The 17626-nt window shown below is 32.6% G+C and overlaps 1 protein-coding gene across 3 annotated transcripts in view; it reads right to left on the reverse strand.

Moving 5' to 3' along the window:
- The window catches only part of LOC119641614 (ion transport peptide), a 65988-nt gene that overhangs the window by 44539 nt on the left and 3823 nt on the right, over positions 1 to 17626 (reverse strand). Inside the window, exon 1 of one of the 3 annotated variants that reach the window (XM_038040388.1) lies at positions 11205 to 11271. The exons of the other annotated variants lie outside the window; for them this stretch is intronic. The gene's annotated coding sequence lies outside the window, so the exon portion shown is untranslated. Of the gene's footprint in view, positions 1 to 11204; positions 11272 to 17626 lie in introns of those variants that run through there. 3 annotated transcript variants of the gene reach the window in all.

Genomic DNA, 17626 nt, shown 5'->3' on the forward strand with positions numbered 1-17626 from the left:
TGGTTGGGAAGTTTTAATGCATCCGCCATACAGTCCGGACTTGGCACCAAGCGATTATCATCTTTTTCTTGCATTGCAAAATTTCTTTAATGATAAAATATTGGAATCTAGGGAGGATTGTGAAAATCGACTACTAGAGTTTTTTGCAAATAGAGACCAGGACTTCTATGAGAGAGGCATTTTGAAGTTACCTTTAAAATGGCAACAAATCATACGACAAAACGGTGCATATTTGACTCAAATCGGACAATCCGAAGCATGTTAAATAAAGTCCTGAAGTTCATATAAAAATAATGGATTTCTTTTTCCCCAAACTAATATTATTTATCAACGAATTTTGTCGAGGAAAATGGGCTAATCTTCTGCGTGTTGGATACAACTATACCACAAGTAGCGTACGGTATACAAAATAATTAAGAAAACTAAGAAAAGGAATGCTTTAGAAAATTTCATAGAGGCGTCAAAGTTTTTGCTCGATGTTGCATAACGTATATATATATATATATTTTCCATCAGTGAAAACCAGACACAACCTAGTAATATTATTCTGTTTATTAACCGGCTCGGCTGTTTAAATAACAATTATAATCTCAATTTCTGTCTAAAAGAAGAAATTTAGGATAAATAAATAAATTTTATTTTGGACCTTAATTGTCCCATTGGCAGGTGAATGAGAGAAAATGAAGATCATTTAGATCGTCCGAGGAAAATGTGACGCAATCAATTAGCGGAAAGGGAGCCGACAATGTGGATTGGTGTGATTGTAGTAACTCGTTAGTTAGTTTTGGTGAATACGCACATGTTTAAAAAAATCTTATTCAATTTGCTTTTAGCTTGCAAGGCTAATTAATTTTTTTTGTTCTAACTAATGTAATGTTTAGAGGTTGCGTGAAAGCCCTGAAAAAGAAATATTTCTTTGAAGTCATTAAGAGGTGACATGGATATACCTTCGCTTTTAACAATTAATGCAAGTGTACTTATGCCTCGTAACAGCATAAAGATAGACGACCTCTTTGCATTATTAATTGTACTCAAATTGATAGAGACTTTAGTTTTTGCTTTCAGAGGTTTTCTTCTTTCATTTTTGTTTCTTACTTTGATTTGCACAGATAAATATATATATATGTATATAATTTCTAAAAGTAATTTCCCGAACGGGTAATAATTTTTAGCATAGATTTGCTAGAGCAGCAAAGAGAAAGCGAAAGTAAGCAAAGTACGAGCTGTATTGAAATTGGTAGATCAGAAAAGAAGAGCACCTTTAATAATATAACATAAAACGCTGTACTCTTAGTATATGACCATAGCCAAACAGAAGAAAACCGTCAGAGGGACGGACAGGCAGATAAACCTCGATTCAGAAAGTAATTCTGATTATCAAATAAGCAGAAAATAAAAGTTATGTACTATTTAGATTAATTCTATGAACACCTATTAGTGCCCACACTATACTGCATATTAATACAGACCTCTATTCTATTCTATCTATTAGTACCCATCTGTAGGAGAACACAGGCAGCAAGATTTCAGATACCATCGATTTTTATTATACCAATAAATTCAGAAATATTACATGACTCGAGTTAAGCAAAGCATTTCGTCTTATATCTGTTCATATTATTTGTACTCAACTTCTAGGCCGAAATTTTCGAGATATTTTCGTAAAATTTTGATACACGGAACAGTTTTGGCGCAAGGACAAACTCTATTAAAAATATATTGCATCGAACATCTTATGGGAGTGCTCTCCATAGAACGTCCCATTTCAGAAAAAGTAGTTACATGAAAAAAATTGGTAATTCTTAAATCTTCTCAACAATGGCAGACGCACTACTTGCATGTGGAAAGCTTGGCGAAACGGGACGATCTTTTGGATCCTCTTTCTCATTCAAGCAATAAATACAAGCATGGCGATAAGGTTTGAAATGTGGTATTTTATGCTGAATATTGATGTATTATTGTTAACTTTTCTATTACCACTAATAAATTTGGATAGTAAATATCGGATTTCTTCCTATATAAAAATTCTCATAAAAAATTCGTCTGTATAGTGCAACAAGATTTATTTTTTGGTATCTTATGACGAAAATAGGTGAGGAGTAATAATAAGGTACTTGTTAAGAAAAATTAGTTTACCACATTTTGGACCCTTTCCCATGCAAGAGGAGGTCTTGTGAAGCAAGTGAGACTATACAAACTGCATATAATTTGTGATATGATGATCAAAATGGTTGAAGAATATTACAAAGCATTTAAGAAGCCTTGCCGGACTGTAACATTTAAAACTTTTTAATAACTATTGTTATTATTATTATTATAAATTTGGCCAGAGAATAAATTCTAAGACTAAAGACTTAAATCACCAGCATCTAAGGCTTTCGGCTTTATTAAAAACTCTACCGCACTTGAGATTTGAACCCACGACCATTGAGTTGCTAGTCGAGACTCTTGCCTACTCGGCCACTCAGGCGAATTGTTTAATAACTATTGGGGAGATCTACGTCCGATTTATACGATTTTTAAAATCAACAAAAGTATTTTATTAAAGGAAAACTTAGTTTGTGTGTTCAGGCCCCTAAACTAAAATATTTTAAGAAAAAGGCGAATTTGTCGGTGCTTTGGTAAATGCGGGTCCATAAAGCGATTTCGAAGTTAATTTGCCAAGAATACGCAGAACAAATGTCAGGCTCAAGGGGGTTCTTCCAGCCAAAATGTTGCAATTATAATCATCGAATGTACAAATGAGATAGAAAACAAACAGAGAGCCTAAATTGATTCTGTTATTTACTCCGATCAAGACTAGCGCGGGCTCGCCGGCGCGTATTTCCAAGCAATGAGCATTTAGAAAACTTTCATTTATTTCTGTGCTCCTCGTCGAAAATATTAGAATAATTTGTATGAACTACCTTTTTGAACATTCACCAATGCAGAAAACGAGTGACATTGTTTGCCACGCGTAATTCATACCTTGTCCAACCATATGTCTTGACGATTTCTGTAAGCAGTTCCATTTCTTCGACTATCGTTCACGTACGCATTATATTACAAGTTAAAAGTAATTTTAGGTGATTGACGTCATATCGTTAGTCGTCTCGTTGTCCACATATGGAAACTTATTTAGAAAACAAGTATTACTATTTTAGCTCATATAAGTGGTCGAATTGAAATTGAATAATATTTTCCTTTAAATTAACACATATTTATGATGTCACGTAAAATTAATAAGTTATCGCAATATGCAACGCAAGGGGTATACAAAGTTTATGCAAAAGTTAAATGAAGACCATTTTCCTCTCCTATCCTTCAGCACAAAGACTCTACAACATTACTGTTGGTCTCAAAACTTTGCTGTTGTCTTCACTCAGGTTGTAGTTTAAATCGAGTTATCGATTAATTCTTTCACACATTTCTCATTAAAGAAAATTGGAGAAAACGGGAGTAATAGGCGGTTAATGAGAAAGCTGAAAATCTTGGGCAAAATTATTAACCATCATAAATATTTTGTAATATTATCGGAACAAAAACAAGAGGTAGAGAGGCAAGGAATGAATTGAACATCATGGCTTACCTTATAACATGTCTGTGCCGAATTTTGAAGTAACAATTGTGTTTTTCTCATTTATCGGATCGTTGAAGGCAAAGTTCACCGGTATATTCTTTTAACGCAAACATTGTCATTGCAAGATGTATTGCTATAAAATGTAAAATTCTAATATTTGACTTGGAACTCAGGCTCTATTATATAAAATATTATTCAATAAGTTCGTAGGAAGCCATATAAATGTCCAATTTCATTTCAGGCACATATATACGCATATATATATAGTTGCCTTAGCAAGTGTAACTTGTAAAGTAATGACCAGAGAGTAATGGAATTTCGAAACATTTCGGTTGAAGATTCGTACTATCTAATCACAATATGTATCTGTCAATAGTTCACCTAAATCTGCATGTTATTCCGCGGCCTTTTTGACGCTTAGCTCTTTTCGATTACCACTTTTTCGTACAGACGAAGACACGAACACATGGCCCGATCAATCGTTCGCAGCTGAAATGAAACATTTTCATTAGTGTGAGTACCAAAAATGTCTCAAAGATGCGAAAAATGTGTAGCGAGCGATACTTTGAAAAAACAATTCTTCATTATTCCTCTGAGCGTGCTTTCAAAAAAATTCACAAATAGCTTATTATGATTCTCGCGCTTTTATTTATTTAAGCAAAGCAATTTAGACAAAATCGTCGGTATAAAACGATTGATTATGTTATAAAATATTTTTTCTACTGTTTTTATTCCTTATTAATCATTAATGACGTTAATGGAAAGTATGACACTTTTAAGAATTTTCATGCATTCTTAGAATTGTAATTTTTCGGAACGATCGATAATAAATCATGTCGTTTACATAAAAGTAAATTATTTTTGCCCATTTTTAAGAATGACTAGAAAATTTTTTTTTTTAATCTTTACTCAAGAAATCTAATAAATATTTTTGCCGCGGGTCGTTATGACACATTGTTGAACATCTGTGTGTTGTCTTAGATTGTTATTGTAATTATTTGCTATAGAATAATCTTTTTTTTTTCCGTAAGCCAATTAATTTAAAATTTCTACGAACAATTAGAATCAATTGTTTTAAAATACCTTCATAGCTTCAAGCTTATGGAACAACTTCGTACAGTTGCACTTTAGTTAAGTGATTTTCTATCGTATGATTTGATTGCAAGTTAAAATCGTATCATGACATTATAAATATTTATGAAAATAACAATTATCGTACGCTCTAAAAAACCTAAATTCGTCATTTCATTTTTATAGCTTTATTAATTCAAATCAATGTCGCTTTAAGCGTTAGAGCAACTTTTTTATGCTCTACACCTCTTGTGCTGCAAGACTGTGCTATGTATGTGCGGATGTATACAATATTCAGAAGGAGTTGAGACAGATCTATCCATCTATTACTATGAATCGCTTTAAGCTGCTGTCCGTCTGTCTGTCTTGTATCCTTGTGTTCAATTTACCGGATCGGATTTGTGAGAGATTTTGACGTAATTTGGTGTAGGAGGAGCGGTATTGAAAATGATCCGAATCGGACCACGGTTTCGAACACTTCCTAAAAATAACTCTTTATTTTGAAAATAGGAATAACTGTAGTTAGCGAAGTGTTGTAGAGAATTTAACGGTGGGCCGTGGCCGACTACAATGCCTTTATTTATTACAGTTAAATGCATACGCTATTAATATAATTTTTCTTTTGCCGGATCTTATAGCTAAGGCAAAATTAAAATATTATATCAGCTAGGGCTAAACTTCTATAATTAAGTTTTAAGGACGGAAAAAGCAAATGGAAAATTTCAAAGCGATTTGCAAAAAGAATAGATTTCTGAACGAAGAATAAAAATTAATTAATATAATTGAAAGTTCAACGTTTCATTAAGGCATGAAAACTTTGCTGTTGGGAGCATAATGCATAAAGACTAGAATTTGCGCTTAAACAAAGGCACTTTTACAGTCAAGATCATTTACGAGATCAAGTGTGTATATGTATATATAAGACGCTATCCGTTAGTCATCAAAAATTGAAAATTCTCTGCTCAAATGTGTAGAAAACTTTAGATTTTTCTCATTTGGGAATGCATGTTCAGTTCTCATAAAAGGCTAAAGTCAAATTTGGATTGAGAAATTGATTAAACCCTATTAGTTTGACAAATGAAATGTAGATGTCAGTCGTTGTCCTGACGTGATGTCAGCCCAGTTTGAAACATCGCCTACAAAATGTCAAGTGTTAGCTTTCTCTCCCAATTCGCAAGATTTTATAAAACTCACAAACAAAAAGGTCTATATATAAAGAGTAAAAGTATATTCACGTGGTTTCATCATCATATAACAAAATATTTTGATTTACGATTACGCTCACAGTTTTTTTGTAGGCTTTAGAGAAAATCGCACGACAGTTACCTTAAATCAAACGATGGAAGAATTTGCTATTAAATGAGTATCTTTTCTGACGCTCTAAATCTACACCACCTTTATTTTATACGGATATATTAAGTTTGCGTGGATCTATACAGGAACCAGAAGGACTTAAGATATTACACCGATTGGTTCAGCAACATTTACTCGTTTGTCTGTCCGTCTGGCCGTCCCATCGTCTGATGTCTTATGCTCAACTTATAGGTTGGTTTTTTTGAGAAGTTTTGATCAAATTTGGAACAACAATGGGCTTTAGCCCACTGATGAACACTACGGACAATTGTTCAGCTCGAACTTGTTCGACTACTTCCCACGTGAAGTCTTATTTTAAAAAATCGTCATATGCATTATTAGTTATATGAATTATATGAAATGTTGAACGTAGTGACATGACTGATATAAAAACACATGGTAAGATGAATTAAATATTGTATAGATATATTGACCAAAAAAACAATGCTTAGGTAAAGTAAAAAGTGTTAGTTGAACTTTGAAAATCAATATTAAGGACTTCTGATCAGTCAAGTGAACAAAAACATTAAAACTCATGTGATTATGTATGAATTAATAAGAAGCTAACGAAACTTTCTTAGACGTTTCTTTTGCATTAAAAATATAATAACAATAAAATATGAATGAAAGTTCATTTAATCTAAAATGATAAACACTCTTAAGTTACTAAACGTATATAAAATTTATTATAAAAATCTTCAGTTTATTTTTTTCTACTAATTTCATTAATACCTTCGATTGCTGCATTGTGTCGTCATAAAGTCTACTGAGTGTCTGTAGTAAATTGTTATAATAATCATCATCTATCTATTATCATGCCGTCGACATGAGCAAACAACCTGATGTCTGAGTCTGGTACGTACGTACATATACATATGCATGTATATATCAATGAATAAATGAATGAATAAATGAATGAACGAATATGTTAAATGTATTTTATAAATTTGATTCATCATCGTCATCACTATCGTCGTATTGGTTACTACGGATGTGTGCGATGTGTTTTATCAACAGAGTATAAAACATTTGTTATAGAATTTAGTCAAATGAATTTTCCCACACAAACATACTCAGACAAAATAATATAATACGTGTAAGTCAAAAATTAAAAAAAAAAAAAAAAAATTAAAACGCATTTTAGTAATATATAATAATTAAGTTATATAAAATAATTAATTTAAAGGAATATCCCGAAGGTATATGAGAATATAAATCGCCTAAATTCCAAGTATTCTCATTTCTCATTTCACCGTTCGTCTAGTTGTGAATATGGCTTTTTGTGTATCTTTCGCCGAGGTCGAATTCAAAAATTGGTCTAATGTGTGCTAATGCACCCACGAAAGCAAAACGTTACAGGTTATACTATAAAATAACCAAATAAAATTATAATGGAATAATGAAAACAGTGGAATAAGTGGATTAAATGCTCGTACAGTTCAGTGAAAGTATGGTGTTGACACGCCCATAGTTAATAAGTTACATTATAATTGTTGTTAAGTGGCCTAAAGTAGTGAATATCGAAGGTTCATCATAACATAAATGTAACTTTCTTAATTTTAGTATAAACGTTGTGTTTTTACCTAAGTTGTAGGCTTCTTCCTGATAAAGGTATTCCAATAAAAAAATGTTTACAATTACTTTCACTTGGCAATAATATCAGTTTTCACGTGATGTGATATACGTATATCAGTTCAGAAAACCTGTGATAGTTGTGATTGCTTTGCCTAGGCGACGCTGGCAATGGACGGGTTAAGCTTTTAATTACAACATGGGTCGCGCACATTATAGACGAAGTAGGCTTTATGGCAGTGTATAGTGTTAAGCGAAGGACAAGAATTTCTAAAAGGCACAGCAAGACACAAGTTCGACGAACTCACAAAAAATTAGCTCTCAGACGACAACACAATCTCAGCACAAGATCAATGCAACTATACATTTTTGAATGTTACCAAAGCAATGATAAAATTAGCACAGCTTTCTGCTGAAGAGACTAATATAAAAGCTATTAGTTTGTATGTGTCACAATCTTTGTATATATGTATGTATGCGTGTGTGTATATGAAATAAACAATATCGTACGCATAATGCGCCATACCATAAGTATTATATAACTAAATAGATTTGCATTACAATATCATTCTCCGATCACTGCACATTAGTGATACGCACTGCATTGGAACTATTACGAAATTATGCGAATCGTTATGGTACACAATTTTCAATGCAAAAGCAACACGTTATACAACAAACGGAAAAAAATCTCTAATGAAATAAAGGTCCAAAAAAATAGTTTTCATTTCGCAGAGTTTATTAGCATTTTATACTACTGAAGCTAATGTTCATGCATTTGTTTTTTAATACACACATGCCAGTAACGGAAATAATGTGAAGAAGACCCATGTGATTAAAAAAAAACACTTAAAGAATTTTATATTTTTAATAAATCTTAGTACCACCTTTCTCTAATAAGGATACGTTTTGATATCAAAACTTGTTCATAATAAGGTAAAGTCCTGTGATCTATGTGTGCTTTCTAGCTTGAAAGTTATGCATTAGAATGAAAGCTAAACGTTTACTTTGTACACATACCTTTGTGTGCGGAATTGCCATATGCCTTGAGATTTGTAAGCGTTTCTTTGAAAAGATTTCTCTGAGATCTTAATGTTAAAAAGGGCCTAAATTGACCTAAGATGAATTGAATGCAACATTCGGCTCATTCGGCTAAAACAACCTGCTTAACAAACTTTTTATATTAATCATGATAGGATGTAGGATTGGACTGCACTTCATTCACCCTTACACTAAGGATAGCCTATTATATATAGCGGACTAAGGGAAAACTTCGCGCATTTTTTGCCCCCAAAAGATGATTCTAGAGTTGCGCAATTTTGGTAGCATAAATTCTTCCGAGATGTAGTATAGTTCGCGTGAAGGCCAATAGCAAACACGTAATTAAATAACACGCATACGACATTTGCAGTCAGCAACTGCGTTTTGAAAATTAAACAAATTTCTGACAAAAATCCGTATATTTTAAACACTAAAGGCGGTGATATCAATAAAACTTCGTAGACTTACGAAAAAATTCGTGGTTTCTATGGTGAAAATACTATCAAAATCATCAGCCCGTAAAAAGTGTTCGCTGAGAATTTCAACTTGCCTCGCTCTTATCGACCAGCTGTTGATAAGGTCGAATGAAATTTTTTAAAAAACGATCGCATTCCATCTTATCACATCACTGCCCAATCAAGGATTAAGCAAAAGTAGTTTTAAACTACATGATACAAAGGCATGCTCGATATTTGGACAGAAAGAAGTGAAAAGTCTAACTTCCATATGAGAATCGCTGCTGAAACGAGACTAAATCGAGATGTTGTGTTTGGTAACTTCAAGAGAATAGGTCGTGTCGTATCTTCCATCGCGATAATGCCTGACTTGGTTAAAGTCAAAAAAGCTTGGCCGTCAAGGTATCATGCATCGACCATAAAAAGCAGAAACACTAGAACATCTTTCTACATTGATGGCACAATTCAGCAGAAAGCAGAAAATGCGAAAACGTTATAGATCAAAGTCTACAAAGCCACAAGACTCGCCGTATGCGGCATAGCCAGGCTATCAGGCAGATCTTAATTCCGCCTGGCAAAGTGATAAACTTATGGACCGGCAATTTGGATGCCTGGGTTGTACATTGTTTGTCTTTGCTAATATGTCTGACTGTGCAAACCTATATTTTTAACGTACGATTGAAAGGTTCAGAGTCGGAACAATTGAATGTGGAAGGCTAATACTTGCCACGGTAAGTTCTTAAATTATGATTACCGATTGAAAATGGGCGTGATGAGCTCGCAATAGCTTAGTTTTAATAGTAATTAGCTATATAGCATAGCTGGGTATATGATAGGAGACGTGACTGCCAACTCGGCGTTCTAGGGATTCAATAAGAATACGTCTAAAGCGTCCTTTTAAACGATATTTTAAGGCTTCGAGCGCAACAGTTCCTAGGAATTTCATGCTTTTCGGTGGAGACTTTTACTATATATGTCGTCCTTTAACGTCCTTTAGCGGGATGTGATAGGATTTTCGATAGGTAATAATATTATTCAAATCCCGATGTGCTAGATCATAGTTTATTTCGGATGTTCGGTGGACGTAGCTATAGCCGATAAAGGCATAACAGCCAATAGAGGCGTAACAATTACCGATGGGGCATAAACCCTCTAGGCTGCGAGTGCTCTCTATCGCCTTCCCTGACCATCACTGTGTTAGAAGTGTAAGACACATCCTCTGAGTGATTGGCCATATTAAGAAAAAAAAACAAAAAAATGAGTAAGAACATTATAGTCGGGTAAGGTCGACCTTTAGATACCCTATATCACTTCGTCTAATACAGTTATTCACTCGTTTTGGTAATAATATACCAAAACTTGCAAAAGCATACTTTCCATGAAAGCCCGCACAATGGAGGAAGACTTATATGTGGTGGTATCCAACCTGGTCCAAATTCGGTAAAGTCAATTTCTACGTCAGTTTTCGATTATCAACTAATTTTGACCATAAAATATTAAATATTATACATTTTTACTATATAAAGATTCAGTTTTCAGAGGAACGGTTATATGGTAGAGGATTTAAAAAATTGCCGCAGCCTAACTAAATTCTTCATACCAATTTAGAATGACGAAATAATATTGTCAAGAAACTTTGAAAATTTGCAACCTTTTTCAAAAAAGGGCGTTCGTCCTCGAGTCTCTAAGCACGTTAGTGTAGCAAATTACATCAAAATATCTCAAAAGTTACAACATGTACCTTAAACGCAAATTGATATCGACAAACTACAGATGGACACACAGACAGAAAGGCAGGTTAGGTAGGTCTATTTTAGGCCTTTCTGCCTCTTACCTACTGCAAGTGGTGTAGGATATCAAAATCAATAATCCTAAGCCCGAGTACAAGATGTACTTGGATTCCCAAAATGACCTAATTTTTTAGCGCAAAAATTCTTTGTACTCCTTGCATGCCCATGATCGACATCAAATCTAATGATTTCTATAAGATTCGTCTATAGTGAACTTTAGGTTCCCTTTCGTGCGCGACATGGTGAATAATTGTGCAGCAATGCAGGCAATGCTTATAATCCACTTTTTAACAAAAAACTATTTTAAAACTATTTGGCAGAATAGTATAGAAATTAAATAAAGAAAGAAAGCTGTCTTCTTACCTTAGACTTTCCTTCATGTGACGGACTTACTAACCAATGGTTGCTGTTATAATTATTTTGTTTAAAATAATTTTCGTTTTTCTAGATAATTAATTTGAATACGAAAATAAGTTTTGAAAACTTTCCGTTCAAGTAGATAGTAGATATCCATATATATACATATGTACATATATATATATATATATCAACGTACATATATGAAGTTATGTACTGCTTGATATATTTTCACAATGATAAGAGACGAAATAACAAAACAACAAAAAAAAAAAAAAAGTAAAAGTTGTGTGTGTAAAGCTCAACTCAAACAAATTTATATCTACTGTATGTACAAAAAAAATGCACAATTTGTTTTTTTTTTTTTTACGGCACGGCAGTACGTTTATTTGGATTGTTTTTTGTAAATATATTCGTAAATTGTGTTGCAGATAATAAAAAAAAAAAGTTAATCCCCATTTTGTATGAATCTTTGTTAAATTCTTGCGTACACTCGATCTGCAATAGTAGTTGTAATAATGCATTAATTATTCCAGAAATTTTTTTCAAAGCACGTATTAATATTGTTATTATTATATGTGCAAACATATTCACTTCAGCTGATATAAGAAAAGTTTACGTAAAAATACCGGTAGAAAATGTACGAGATATGCATAAGTATTGTATTAGCTATCCTAATTTCGTTGATGACGCGATTTTACAGTGTGAAGCCGTCGAACGACTAGCGCGTAGACACGTCGGCACGACACATACAGCGATAAAACGTAGCTACGTACGTAAGCATTTATATATAAATATGTATATGATACGTCACTTAGGGATGACATTAAGAGGGATGCTGCTTAGTTAGTTAGTTATGCGAAATATAAGATTGTGCGTCCACGATTAACGCGACTGGCCGGCTGGGTGGATGGACAGTAACATTCGGTACCAGGCAATAGAGAATTGTTTTAATGCGTGTAGTACACAAAAATTACGATACACTAAAAGGGGAACACAGTAGCACATTCACTTATAGACATTGTTCACACACATATCTATATGGATAGTTCTGTGTCATATCGGCAAAAAGACGCAAAAATGTTTTAGTGAGATTACATATGTATATGTGATACCTATCTTTTGCATATGTATGCGGTTTGATTGCAAATTAAAGACTGTCTTGAAGTTTTGTTTTAAATCGAAAGTCTATAGGCGCACATAATCTTTATTACATACATGCATAAATGTATGAAAGAACAATTTCATCACCTGTTGTTTTATACTATCTTTCAATGTAGTACATTTAGTTTTACGCAAGCATTTCTAGAAACTTATCAAAAATTTTTTTAAATCATTTTTAATTGTTCTTTTTATATTTTTTATTTGTATAATTTTCACTTTTCTTTTCTTCTCTTTTTAACACAAACTAGAAACGATCAGTCCGAGTGCAATAACAGAAAGTGACTGAAGGCAACACACTATAAAAAGAGATTTAAAAAAAAAACAAAAAAAAAACTGGGTTTAGCGCAAAGCCGCCTCATTCTATCCATAGTTGAAGCATCAACAATTGTTTGTAAAATTACTTATATATGTATATGAAGCAGCATAAGTACTTACAAACATGTATATGTACATATGTTGCATGTGTGCACGAAATAATTATGAATGATGATAAAAAAAAAGTAAACTATAAAATATGTGTGAGCATGGCATTCGCCTGATGGTACTTCACTCAATCGTTGTTGCCCCCACTCAGCGAGAACCATTATGATTTTACTTTTTTCATACAACACAAAATCTATCCAAATCTAGTTACGCTCTAGCAGAGAGAGCGTATATGAGTATGCGATGATCATTATTTTACATACATCCGTCCGTACATAATAACAACCATCAAAACCGAACAGTTACATACAATACCTACTACTTTTTCAACATATTATGATAGAGAAAAAGCGAAATATTTAAGTTATGTTAATATATATGTAATATATATATATATATATAAATAAATAAATAATAAAAATCCAATCCTATCACTGACTGCGTTCTTACGAAATTCTTACGCGTTACTCGTATTACCGATATTTGCCTGGTTACGTATGCGAAGATAAATGAAAAGAAAATCAAAAACTTCGTGAACAAACTTTAGACACATGGGCTTGAGCACTTCATCCCTTGAGCCAAATCTCGGTAATCATTTTTCAATGATCTTCGGTAAGTAGCCACATGACATTCTTTATGCTTCGAATCCCCCAAGTCTCCCGACTATGATTTACTCTAACTTAAGTATTCCCGACAGTGAGTGTATGAAGTCACTAAAATTTTTATTATTTTATTAATTGTTTGCCGTTTTTTTCCTATCTATGCAAAAAAAAAAAAAAATAAAAATAAAAAAAAAAACAAAAATGTTTTAATGTGTGCCGATTATTTAATTGTTAGCAAACTAGTGCAATGAATCATTTCAGCAATTAATATGTTTAGTGTTCAGGCTACGTTTTTCATAACGTGTATGAATTATTTAATTATTTATACAATTATTTAGTATAAAGAGATACGATTTGAATTACAAAAGAAAAATTTATTTATTCATCAAACATAACTTTGGCTGCTTAGTTTTATATTTTATTTCCGACGTTAATAAATACCAAGCATTCTGATTAATCATCCAAAGGGACAAAACGCATAAAAATCTTGTGCGACTAATCTTGGTTACTCTAAGTAATTTTTATTAAAAATTGTAGAACAATATTACGGCATTAGTGTTTGTTGAGGCACAAAAAACAATTTGTTACAACCGATTCCATTTTTCATAAAGGCAATGCAAAGGATTTATAATGAATTCAATTTAAAACATAGAATAAAATACAGAACATATAAACTAGAAGAAAAACAACGCTACGAACCTTTTTGTTAACTCAAAAGTTTAGTCTTACACTAAGCACATTAAAGATGCGCCATGTACCGTTAGATCATCTGCTATATTCTTCAAACAGGTATCCCTTCAACTAAAAGCAAGCTCACCCGTATCAACCATTTTGTGTTAAATGGAAAGTTTACAGAGACCACAACGTAGGCGCGTATTTAAAAGAGTTCATTGAAAATGCCTTAAAATTGAAACGAGTAATAACATTATAGTAGGCCAGTGTCCATCATCAAATATCTCATATCTTAATACGAATCTGATGACCTTTTGGATGCTGCATACATTTGCTTAAACTTAATATATCCTTCTACGGCAAGTGATGTAACGTATAAAAATAAGCGGAAAAGCTTAATTAACTTATGTTATAGATATATATATTAGTTTCGTTATGTCCCCTTCTGCGAACTTTTCAACTGAACTTCTAGACTTTTATAACTTAATACATGTGCAACGCTCATATATAAAAACAATTGATGTTTAAACTAAGTTTGTATGTTTGTAATAAAAAAATTTTTTAATTACAAAATATTCCATTATTTAGTAAGGTATTTAGCATCTATTTAATGAATGGAAAGGTTTAGGAGCAAGCATATACATGCAGAGAAAATGCCGTAACTACGTGCCAGCCAGCCACTCAAGTGATTAATTATTGCAATTGATATATAAAGACAAGGTTACACAATAAATGGAATTTATTTAAATTATTTATTATATTTGTATATTCAACTAACTGCAATCTTAATATGCTCAGACATATAGACGCTGGTAATAAACATCTAGAAGCGCATCTAAATTGCCGGCATTTAAGTGGTTTTCACATCGTACCGCAAAGGAGTAAACAAGTTTGCTAAATAATGTGCAATAAATGAAAAGAAAAGGTAAAAGCATGTTGGAAGTATTGAAAGCGATTAAGCAATATGTCCGTCCATACAAATGTCTGCACATCTCAAAATTTTCCCATTTCTAAATATTTGACATTATCTTTTTTATTTTTGTTATCAATTCCGCGGCCACACATTCTTCACTATCAGCGCCGAGGGACGGACAATCTCTACTTAAGGTGCAGAACGCGATTCGAAATAGCTTTTTAACTATTAACTACAGTAATGTCCTACTGATCAAAAAACAAAATGGATACACTATTACATTACAAAATGTTTAGTATTTAATAATCTTTCACTTTATGATGGAACCTCATGCTAAAGTCAATCAAGCTATAGTCTTCATTGCTGCACAATCTTCGGATGAGTGGCAGGCATTATTACCATTGTTTATTTTGTAGCGTTTTGCCTTCACTACTCGAAAATTGTTCAGTATAAGCAGTCAAATAGATAGATTTAGCATTATTTGTGCTCTTTCTAGAGCGGATAACTTTATAAGTGTTAAACGATTTTTATATTGTCAGAAACGGATGTTGCGATTTCAAGGAAAGGATGCAAGTAAAGATCGGCTTGTGGATCCCAGATAATAGAACAATATTCTCGACTAGACACCTCGTTAACGCTACGCACAGGAATCGAGCAGCGTAATCATAGCGAAACTCTTTTGACCAACGCTTGCTATTGACTCTACTTTCTCTACGACCACTTAATATGTGCGTTTACGCCTATTAATCAATCGAGCTGATTGGTTCAAAATTCCAAAAGAATTATAAGAAAATTTTGTAAAAATATAAAGAATTGAAGAATCAAAAAATTACTTTGCTAAATCATGAAGTTTACTAAAGTATAACCTAACAAACCATGTCTATATATAATTGATTATGAAACGAAAGTTGTATCTAAAAATAACTTCAGCAGAAACCGCAAATCGAAGTTAAGCGTTAACAAGCAAACGAAGTTTTTTTTTTTTTTTTTTTTTGTCTTGTAAATGTGGTTTTCATTGAGCTCGTATTCGTTTCTAGATTTTAAGATATTTTTTTTACAAATTAATGGTATACCACTATCCATGCATACTCCCGCGGTAAGCCTGGCGAGCCTACGAATTCGTAAATCGTATTCCATAAATTCCAATTGGTTTTGTAAAATAAATTCTATCTGGAATAAATATCTGAAAATTTTACTACGACATGGCCTCCTCTTATGGTTTTCCAAATAAGTTACAATTAATCAACAAAACTATAAACTCATGGTACTTATGTGTAGGAATGAAGTTAAGTTTTGACATTCATTTTGCTTCTTTTTTTTTTAAGTTTTTATCAGCATAAATGTACGAAGTTTTTGTAGTGAATGCATGCTTACAAAGCAGCTCAAACAGCTGGGGAATTTTTTTTGAAGCGAACAAATTAAAGTGAGAAAAATAATCATTGTGAGACAAATTTTGAACACATCCTGATAAATTTGCGCTTACAACGCATTTCTTTAAGTATAACCTTTCCTAACCACCATTCCTGAGTAGCGGTTCACATAAACCGAAAAAAAAATGATACCTGTAGAGGGTGATAAAATTATGAGGGAAGCTACCTGCGATAGGCTTATGTCGTACACAGCATGCTATTACCTCCCAGCGAACGATTATCACAAGAAACGTCAATTTTCTTTGCGGATCCTAAACATTATCATCAGTTAAACGTGTTTTTTACCCAATACCTACGCAAATAAGCAAAACGGATGCTTTTAAACGAGCCCTAAACGAAATGCAGTTTACGCCTGCGATACTGTTGGGAGAACACAAGTCTTTCCAGCACTCTTGCGGCAAGTATAAAAATTTCATATTTGTAATATATTTGACTTTAACAGGGTCGACTTCACATTACGCCATAAATCCGGCGAAATAAGCGACTTATTGAAAACGAAATGCGTCCAAGAAGGCTCTTAATGAGAATTTTATGCTTTATATTTATTTATCGTCCAAGCACCTACATAAATAAATAAGTTTTCTGTTCGCATAATTAAAACTTTGCCTCTGAGTGGGTCCCTGAATAATCATACTATATTGGCTAGAATGCATGGAACACGATTTCTTCTACTGCGTAGCTTTTATGAAAATTGATTAAATAACAGGTATAACTAAAGACAAAGAAATAAAGAGTATCGCACTGAACACTGAAAGAAATGATGTTAAACGATTTTGAATATTTTTATGTAAAAAAGTAACAAACATTCGATATGAAGGTTAGGGTGTAGAAAAGTATTATAGAGGCAGTTAATCTTAATTTACTTATATGATGTGGTTTTGTAAGTGATCCGTTAAACAATTTTATATAAGACAATTTCATGATATGTATCTCTTTGTCTCTTTTTATGTTGGAAGTGATTAAATAACAATTATAAATAATTTATGGTTTAACAGCCTAACAGCTGGAATTAACCGCAGTTACTATTAAACTTTTGACTAAAGAGGTAAAATAAATGCAAGACTTTTTTTTTTATGAATTCATTGCAAGCAATCACTGAAATCATAAATAGATGAAAAAATAAATAATTATTTAACAATTTGCAGAAAATTGTTTTAAAATCTTGTTCAACATGTGCGTTCGTGCAATGTCCTTGAAATTAGATAAAAATGTTCTAACCTTTTT

The sequence above is a fragment of the Glossina fuscipes genome, unplaced genomic scaffold (genome assembly GCF_014805625.2).
Source record: "Glossina fuscipes isolate IAEA_lab_2018 unplaced genomic scaffold, Yale_Gfus_2 155, whole genome shotgun sequence".
NCBI lineage: Eukaryota > Metazoa > Arthropoda > Insecta > Diptera > Glossinidae > Glossina > Glossina fuscipes.